Consider the following 10,422-nt stretch of genomic DNA (forward strand, 5'->3'; position numbering starts at 1 on the left):
GTATTTCGCGAATCTTGTTCCACCGATGATTTATCGCATATAGATAATCGTTAAAGCGATTATATTTTTGGATATCTATTTGCAATTTCATCTTGTTTTTATTTAACTTGTGTAATGCGAGATAACGACCGTCGAACAAATATGAGGGTATATATTATTCATTGCTCGAAATGCGGGAAATACGTGAACGTGAAATTAAGAGTAGGGCGCCGCGTAGCGACGCAGCGTCACTTTTGGCGCGTGAAGTTTGCCGCGCGCGAGAGACCAATCGCCTCCGCCATGTTGATTACGTTCTCCTCTCTCTCACTTCCAGGCCGGCGGCCGGCCGCGGCTGACACCGGCGGGACCGGGACGGCGACTGACTCCGGAACGAGCAGCGTCGCGGGTCGCGGCTCGTTTAACTGGTAAATATTAAGCTTGCATTCATTATATACTGCAGTAAATATCTGTCGCGTAGTACATATTCGGCGCTCGAGTATTGATGATTCATGAAAATATGATGTATATCGCCGATGATATGTATATCGCGCGAGCGGTCGCGAAAGTGACGATGATATTCTTTAATGTCGCGAATATCGCGGATATCTGTCAAGACCACGGTCTTACATACGTATGTAAGGCCGTGGTCAAGACCATTGATACGCCTAATGCAAAATAATAATTGTAGTAAAAGGCAAGCGCATATATAGTATTTCCTACTCGAAGTGCGAGAAATGCGTAATCACGAAGTTCAGAACGGTACGCGTAGTGACGCCGCCGCCGCCGCCGCGCTGCGCTGCGCCGCTTATTTTAGCGCGATAAGTTGACCGTGCGAAGGGCCTCCGCCATGTTGATTATGTTCCCCTTCCATTTCCAGAGCGCGGCGGACATGAGACGGATCGGCTGCGGAACGATGACTGGCGTCGCGACTTGTTTAATTGGTGAGTATAACATGTATCGACCTTTTCATTTAATATTTATTGCGGTATTTTTGTCGCGTGGTAATGGATTCGGTGCTCGCGGGTCTTAATAATTCTTGAAAATACGTATTTCGCGGCGCTTGTTCGGCCGATGGTGTGTCGCGCGGGTGGGCAGTCGCTAGTATAGCGACGCCGCCGCCGCATATTGCGCCGCGTCACTTTTAACGCGAGAAGTTGGCCGTGTGAGAGACGAAGCACCTTCGCCATGTCAATTACGTTAATGTCGTTCTCCTTCTATTTCCAGAGCGCGGCAGACACGGGAGGATCGGCTGCGGAACGACTGGCGTCGCTTACTTAATTAGTAAGTACAACATGTATTAACTTTGCATTTAATATATTTATTACGGTACCTATCGTTAAGTATATAGATTCGGCGCTCGGATATTAATAATTCGTTGGAACGCATATTTCGAAAGCCTTGTTCGGCCGATCTATCGCATGAATCAATTTAGCGATGCCGCGTCGCTTTTAGCATGCACAAACGATCGCGCGAGAAACTTTTTACCATCATCTTAAGAACGTTGCATTTTTATTTGTAAAATATTGTTGATACAAACGTGCCATAATTTTTTCTTTTATTTCTCCGCTATCGCAATAGAATTAAATACGCGTCGCATGTGATTAATTTTGAAAGTATCGTACAAAGTACGGTAAAGTCACGCGATTATTGTATTCTAGTGATTGCTTGTAATTGCGTTTAATTGTAATCAATATTTTGTTTGTTTTAAGAAACAGATATGAGTGCTACGAAGAAACAGTAATGGAGATAGATGAAACAAGGAGAAGCCGATGAGGTGGCCAAGTGTGACAGATGAGGTGAGGTGAATCTATGTACTTCTTAATTGTTACGAATTAAAATAATTATTAATTTGTGCAGTATATCGTTTTCATCGTATAATGTGATAGTTTAATGTTTAATACATTGTCTGAAAAATACAAAATTTAACAGCTTTTCCGTGATTTGATTGTATATCTGATACGGTCGTATTTCACTTATTTATTGCACTTACTTATTGTTTAAAATATTTTAGATTATATTTTAAGACTTTTTGAATGTTTAATAAGTTATTTATGACTCGATTAATATTAGCAAATATATATAAAATATTGCTTGTTAATATTAATATATTTCTAAATCATTAAAATTTATAATAGTTTAAATTATATCAGAATTATATTTTTTTTATTAAACTTTATATAAGTTGATATATAAAAAAGCATTTTCATTAAGATGTTATTCTTTTATTTAATATTTGTCAAAATTATATATATGAATAAAATGATACTTGTGATGTGCAAAAGTTATTTATTATTCTTATATTATATTATTCTATTATAATATATTATTCTTCCATTTTTAATTTATTAGTTTCCTTTTAAATATTTTATAAATTGATGCAAGAGCAAGCAATATGTATTTATATATATCTAAAAAATATTTTTTAAATATGTTTATATAAAATAGAAGCATTATTTTTATTTGAATATTTTTGCATTAGATGTTACAGATCAATCTTGTGTATAAACTCCTCAGTTATGTGATGTGAGTAAAAGAAAGGATTCAAATGAAAGAATCCGTGAGGAGGATGAGGAGGCCTAGGAAAGGTATCGGGCGCCATTGGACCAATTTTGTGGTAAGCATTATTGATTGCGTAACATTATTCGATTAATTATTTTATTTTGATGATTTAAAAATAATAATTAGAGACAAAAATTAATATAAAATTTTATAAAAATGTATTCTTATGCAGATTTTTTTTGAAAAATGTATAATTATTTTAATAGATATTTAATTAAAAGTTATTAAGAAATTTTCTGTACATGTAAGAATTATCTTTTGAATTATTGATTATTTTGAGCACCGTTTTAATTTGAATCTTATGTTTGTATATTACAGAATCATCGTAGCTGATACGTGGCTGACAACTCCACTGTTGATCGGTGAGTGATAAAAAGCATTATTATAATGAGGTAACGGATCTGTTAAAAACTGATTGACATACATATTTGAATAAGATATTATTATAATTGTATTAAAAATAAATATAGAACCTTATGGATCCGTTATCTTAACCCTTCGAGGCTACCCAGACAAAAATTTAAACCTAATATTTTTAAGATAGTTTGATTAGATGTTTCATGAATTTTTACGTGCACATTAATTGAAATTATGAGACTGAATCCGTTTGGGTGCCGATCAACCAGTGTGGCCGGGGCATATTAAAAAAGAAGGTATGGCCTCGGAAGGTTAAAATGGTTGAGCTATAAAGAATTATGATAGATATTTTATCTCGGACTCATTTTGCGTTATATATTAAATTGGTATGCTAATATGCTCGAGGTTACACTCTCACAGATATACAGAGAAAATAGAAAGGATAAATAAAAATTAACTCAGATAATAAAAAATAATTTTAAATAATAATTTTAATTTTATAGTTTTATAGATGTAAGACAAAATTACGGAAACACTTAATTCTTAGTTGCACTAAAGTTTCTAAAATATGAAGATGAAGAAGGAATAAGAAAAAATAAAGTTGTATTGAGAACAAAATATTAGCATTTTAATAATATAAAGCTTTTATACAGATTTTTTTTTCACAAAAAGAATTAGTACAGAATATATATATATATATATATATATATATATATATATGCAAAATAGAAATAAAGAATTGTCTTTAGATAGGGAATAAATTATTAAATGAGTTAGGCATTTGTTTTCTTTAGCCTCTTCCCCAAATATTTGTCTGAGATTAAATATTTCTAAATTGGTAAAAGTGAGAAATATGTAGTATATATATCTATAAATATTTTTTTAAATATGTATATATATATATTATAAAATAGAAATATCTTTTATAGAAGAACAAAAAATATATTTTAATAACCCAATGAATTGCATTTATTTTATATATACATATACATATATTATATATATGTATATATATTTTTTTATAAATATGTTGTTGCAAATATAACTTTGATAATACATACTATGAAAAATGGAATAAGGAAATATATATCACGCAAAACCGTAAAAGTACAGATATATTGTGTGATAAAATAAACTGCCATTATCCTTTTTAGATCTCATGTTATTATTTTTGAATTTCTCACTTGATATGGATTTGAAGTGAGATTCGAATAACGATCAATCAACCAAGATTGCATTAAAAAATTATATAAAAAGATTTATATGTATATTTTTATATGTATATACCGTGAGTTGTTTTGAAAAAAAAAGATGTAAAGGAAAAGAATTAGAACAAGACTATTTTTTGCTTAAGTTATGCTCACATAAGTTTATAAACAATTTTTAAATTTTATTTGTCTATTTTCTTACACTGAGAAAAAATGTTCTGGATTTTAGTAAATATTAGTTTGCATACAACTGTGACTCTTTTTATTAAAATAAAGAAAATTTTCCTTTTTATTAGTATATTTTTTTCTCAGCGAATACACATATATTAATAAAAAGGAAAAGTTTCTTCATTTTAATAAATGGAGGAGTTGCAGTTGTATGCAAACTATTTACTAAAATCCAGAACATTTTTTTCTCATTGTCAGTGAGAAGCTCATGTTGATGAGGAGTTGACCTTCTCGTGAATTATTCGATTTTAGATATGAAACCAGAGATAGCTTCTCTATATTTCCAACTTATTAGAATATTAGAATATAGGGCTGGAAGTATAAAACATTTGCTTATTTAAATACACACATTTGGTAAATTAGTTTGAAGGCAGTAAATTAATTTAAAAGATAATTTTCTAACTTGCGCTAACTTTCTTCACGTCTATGTCATTAGATACTAATTAAATACATCTCAATTATGTGTTGTGCAATTCGTATTTGATGAAGACCACGTTATTTCTGTATTTTTGGAAGCGATCGCTAAGCGAAGAATCGATCTTCATCATGATGGGTTATTCTTATTGGCTCGTTGAAAATTGATGGCTCCTGTTGCAGAACCAGAATAAAATCTAAGTTTTTATGTATTAAACTCGGATTTCGGGAAGCAATAATTTCGGCATAAATTGGCGACAACGATTATGCAATTTCTATAGTTGAGTAAAATTAATTAATGTGTTATGAGAGAAAATGTAATTCTTCTCAATAAATATTTTCTCATTAATACTGAAAGTATTAATGGAAAATATTACAATAAATATTTTCTTATTAATACTGAAAGTATTAATGGAAAAATATTTATACTAGAAGTATTATAAACCCGAAAAATCCGAGATTTGTTCCTTTCTGTAGCAGGTCCCTTGACCTTCGATGAGATGCTTAACTATCTTTCATGAATTGATTTCACGAAGTCTAACAGAAACAAAGTACATTTAGTTAGTCTTCTTCATCTATTAAAGTATACTTACTAATACGTATATTAAAATATAAACGTAAATATAAACGCGTTTCTCTTTATTTATATTTTCAGATCATCTCTCTTATTCTAATGAGCTGAAAATAAGCTTGTTTGATTATATTTCCAGACATAATTGGCTTAAGGGAAGACCAACTTCCGTACTTATACTAATATAAGCTCTTGAAAAAGTAGTCTCAAACAAATTAAAAAAATTTGTTGATACTTATTTAAAATTATATGAACAAAACGTGTGAAAAAAACAAGTATTTCTGAAACTCCAATGGCACTCATTGTAACCCTTCGTATTTTCTATAGTTTTGATTTTTGGACTTTGCCCGTGGGCACTTTTGATTTACCTATCCTATAAACTACAATATATTTTAATTTTAGCCAATTTGACCGGAACTACAATACTTTTACACTTATAAAACCTATTTAGGGTTCTCTAAATGATAAGTAATTTACCGTATGTATCAAGTATTCTGCTGGCAAGCTGCACATATATACTTCCGATAAAGCTGCTAGAGACAATGTGAAAAAGTGAAACAGTTTAGCTATAGATTGATCTTATTTTACAAAAATTTAATATACATAATATTTTTATAACTTACATTTTGATACTAAAATTCTTGCAGAACCAGAATTAATGTATTAACTCGGATTTCCGAAAGCAATGATTTCGGCATAAGTTGGCGACAACGCCCATGCTATTTCTTCGATTCAAAAATCGAGTTATAAAATTAATCAGTGTGATGTGAGACAATATTTAATTTTTAGACATTGGCTTAGGTATCTCGAAAAGACTAACTCCCGTACTCACTAATATGAGTTCCTGAAAAAAATAGTTTCTTTAGGAATAGTTTTGAACAAATTTTAAAATTTGTTAATAATTACTTAAAATTATGTAAACAAAACATGTGATATTCTACTCTGATTTGTTATTTCAATTTGTTGTTTAAAAATAATTTTACGGCACATATTGTAAAGAAAATTATTCCTATATATATTTCTATATACATTCCTTTTAATTATATATATATATTATTCTCGTATATTTCTCTATTCTCGCGTACTTATATTCCTATATATCTCAACCAAGTGTACCGACCTAAACGTACGCGTAATCTTATCTTTTACAGGCTTTTACCGAACAACGGGGAAACTAAATCCAATCGTCGCCGATTGTATAAACGGTACGTTGCGTTTCATTTTCGCGAGTGTCGTTCGGATTATTCGGAATTCCGTCGTTTCTCTGCCCTCCGAGTCCGCCGAAAATCATCGAACGTTAATTCGCGTTTCGGGATCGTCGCGTAAATTATCGTTCTTTTTAAATAATTAGCATATAACTGCGTCAATTTCCACGTTCTCAGACGTGACGGCTGTCTCGTGCGTGGTCCTGTGCGGAAAGGTGCCAGGATCGCAAAACAAGAACTGCCCAGATAATTTGATTTAACTGCGCGTGGAAGGGTGCTACCATGACGTGTCGGTGGCGAGGGGAGATAACCCTCATTGTAGAAAGCTCGCTTTCTACTTTTCGAGGATCTCTCTTCTCTCTGTCGAACACTATTCAACTGGCCACGCGGGGCTAAGTCCTTAATCGGGCAAATCGAGTCAGTTGTCCGGCTCTGAACGCGTCGAGATAACGCGGTTATCGCGGAAATAATCGGGCGTTAATTCGCGTTTCGGGATCGTCGCGTAAAATATCGTTTTTTTTTTAATAATTAGCATATAATTGCGTTAATTTCCACGTTCTCAGACGTGACGGCTGTCTCGTGCGTGGTCCTTGGCGGAAAGGTGTCGGGATCGCATAACAAGAACTGCCCAGATAATTTGACTTAACTGTGCGTGGAAGGGTGCTACCATGACGTGTCGGTGGCGAGGGGAGATGATCCTCATTGTAGAAAGCTCGCTTTCTACTTTTCGAGGATCTCTCTTCTCTCTGTCGAACACTATTCAACTGGCCACGCGGGGCTAAGTCCTTAATCGGGCAAATCGAGTCAGTTGTCCGGCTCTGAACGCGTCGAGATAACGCGGTTATCGCGGAAATAATCGGGCGTTAATTCGCGTTTTGGGATCGTCGCGTAAAATATCTTTTTTTTTTAATAATTAGCATATAATTGCGTTAATTTCCACGTTCTCAGACGTGACGGCTGTCTCGTGCGTGGTCCTTGGCGGAAAGGTGTCGGGATCGCATAACAAGAACTGCCCAGATAATTTGACTTAACTGTGCGTGGAAGGGTGCTACCATGACGTGTCGGTGGCGAGGGGAGATGATCCTCATTGTAGAAAGCTCGCTTTCTACTTTTCGAGGATCTCTCTTCTCTCTGTCGAACACTATTCAACTGGCCACGCGGGGCTAAGTCCTTAATCGGGCAAATCGAGTCAGTTGTCCGGCTCTGAACGCGTCGAGATAACGCGGTTATCGCGGAAATAATCGGGCGTTAATTCGCGTTTCGGGATCGTCGCGTAAAACATCGTTCTTTTTTAATAATTAGCATATAACTGCGTTAATTTCCACGTTCTCAGACGTGACGGCTGTCTCGTGCGTGGTCCTTGGCGGAAAGGTGTCGGGATCGCATAACAAGAACTGCCCAGATAATTTGACTTAACTGTGCGTGGAAGGGTGCTACCATGACGTGTCGGTGGCGAGGGGAGATGATCCTCATTGTAGAAAGCTCGCTTTCTACTTTTCGAGGATCTCTCTTCTCTCTGTCGAACACTATTCAACTGGCCACGCGGGGCTAAGTCCTTAATCGGGCAAATCGAGTCAGTTGTCCGGCTCTGAACGCGTCGAGATAACGCGGTTATCGCGGAAATAATCGGGCGTTAATTCGCGTTTTGGGATCGTCGCGTAAAATATTTTTTTTTTTATAATTAGCATATAATTGCGTTAATTTCCACGTTCTCAGACGTGACGGCTGTCTCGTGCGTGGTCCTTGGCGGAAAGGTGTCGGGATCGCATAACAAGAACTGCCTAGATAATTTGACTTAACTGTGCGTGGAAGGGTGCTACCATGACGTGTCGGTGGCGAGGGGAGATGATCCTCATTGTAGAAAGCTTGCTTTCTACTTTTCGAGGATCTCTCTTCTCTCTGTCGAACACTATTCAACTGGCCACGCGGGGCTAAGTCCTTAATCGAGCAAATCGAGTCAGTTGTCCGGCTCTGAACGTGTCGAGATAACGTGGTTATCGCGGACGATTTTTCCACGGATAAAATAAGGCGTTATTTCACGTTTTCGGGAGTGATGTATTAATTATCGCGCCGTTATTGTTATCCGCGTTTACACGTGCTGCCGGTGGAGTTTTGTCGGACATCGAGGGAGCTAACAACCCGAAAGGACAACCTGAGAGGAGGAGGAGGCTTAGGAGAGGCATCGGGCGCCAGCGGAACAACTTTGCGGTGAATATTATTTTTTATTTTGTATACAAATAATTTTTTCTGTTTATTTTTGAGTTGTTTTATTTCTCCGTGATTTGTAAAAATAATATTATAGTTAGAAAAAAGTAGTAATTTAATATTTTATAAAAATTGATTTTTGTAAAGATTATTTTCGGAAAATGTATAAATATTTAGATAAATATTTTAATATTTATAGATTTAAATATTTAATTGAATAATGAATAAAACGTTCAGCGCGCATAAGAATTTTGTTTTAAAACGTTAGGTTTTTTAAACATTGTTTTAACATGAATTTTGTATTTGTTTGTTACAGAATCAACGTAGCTACGTGGCAGATATAATTCCGCTGTTGCGCATCGGGTCGGTGAGTGATAAATTGACATATATCTATTGAGATAATTGATAACTGATTTTTACTAGTTAAAGTAGTAATATGGCGTGAGATCCAACATATTTATGAAATAGAAGATTGTTTTAGTTGATTAGGTAATTATTTTAGAGTCAATCAGTTTTACTTTATTTAAAAATAATTTTGAATTAATATATTATATGAAAAATAATTTTAATAATTTGTAAAGTACAAAGAGATATTTTTATTAATTCTAATTGTGTGGGAAATTTATTATCTCTTTCGGATCTTACGTCATTCATCTGAATTTCTCATATCTGCATGCTTTTGAAATGAGAATTCAACAACGAACCGTTCGAATCGATGAGAATATGCATATGGGCCTTAGATTCTAACGAATGCCGAATGGCGTGTCTAGTAATTTTTATTTATTTATTTTTAAATTACAGTTTTATTATTTATATAAAGTTTGTATATTTGATAGTTAAATATAAATTTCATAATCGTGGATCGAATTTTTTCGAATCGAAGCACAAGTCGACATAAAGATTTCTTTCAAATTGTTTCCAATCTGATACGTTTATTTGTTAATTACTCGATACATATTTTAATACGAACAAACGCGCGTAAAGTATAAATGCGCAATTAATTTGTATACTTATAGAATTATTATTATTATTACTGTTAATTGTTAATTTTGTATGTTATTGATTTAATTAATGTGATGGCCCTTTCGCGCGACGCGTTCGTGTTTCGCGCATCACAAAAGCGTAAAATCTTACGCTTATTGTCGGCGATTATTAGCCGGCAGCAAAAGGAGTATTCCTCCTTGTCGATTTCTGGCTATATAAAGCCAGGATATGGCCAAGTGTTACAAAAGGTGAGTCTACTCTGGCCAGAAGAAAGAAGACGAAGAGGATCGTACTAGGTAGGTTGGTGTGCAACACCAATCAAATTTTAAAAAATACATAACGGTATAGCCTATATATATAACATAAGCCTATAAAGTTTCTTTTTGTATACGTGCAATTGTACATTAAAAAAAATTATTATTTGCAAGAAAATAGATTTCTTTGAATTTAGTTTCCTTAATTTAAAGAAGTATTAGATAGATTAAGAAAACGTTTTTCTGAGTTTAAAACGTTTTCTCGAATCTACCTAATATACTTATTTGAACTGAGGAAACACTAAATTCAAAGAAATCTATTTTCTTGCAAATAATAAATTTTTTCAGTGCACGTAATCAGACGGAAAAAGATGCCGTCTCTATTTCATCTAATTAAATCTCTATCCCGCATGAACTCTTAATAAAACTTCTAAACGATCTCAATTTAAAACTAAATT

General features: G+C 33.9%; 1 long non-coding RNA gene across 1 annotated transcript; it reads left to right on the forward strand.

Moving 5' to 3' along the window:
• The first annotated feature begins 163 nt into the window (after nucleotides 1-163).
• Nucleotides 164-10,131, forward strand: LOC143893931 (uncharacterized). The gene is made up of 8 exons (XR_013255958.1): nucleotides 164-404; nucleotides 857-920; nucleotides 1,204-1,260; nucleotides 1,689-1,775; nucleotides 2,459-2,593; nucleotides 2,857-2,900; nucleotides 6,468-8,729; nucleotides 9,043-10,131. It is a non-coding gene; the product is annotated as an uncharacterized LOC143893931 (long non-coding RNA).
• The last annotated feature ends 291 nt before the right edge of the window (nucleotides 10,132-10,422 follow it).

This window comes from Temnothorax americanus, unplaced genomic scaffold (assembly GCF_048541705.1).
Source record: "Temnothorax americanus isolate GAGA-0224 unplaced genomic scaffold, ASM4854170v1 Scaffold13, whole genome shotgun sequence".
NCBI lineage: Eukaryota > Metazoa > Arthropoda > Insecta > Hymenoptera > Formicidae > Temnothorax > Temnothorax americanus.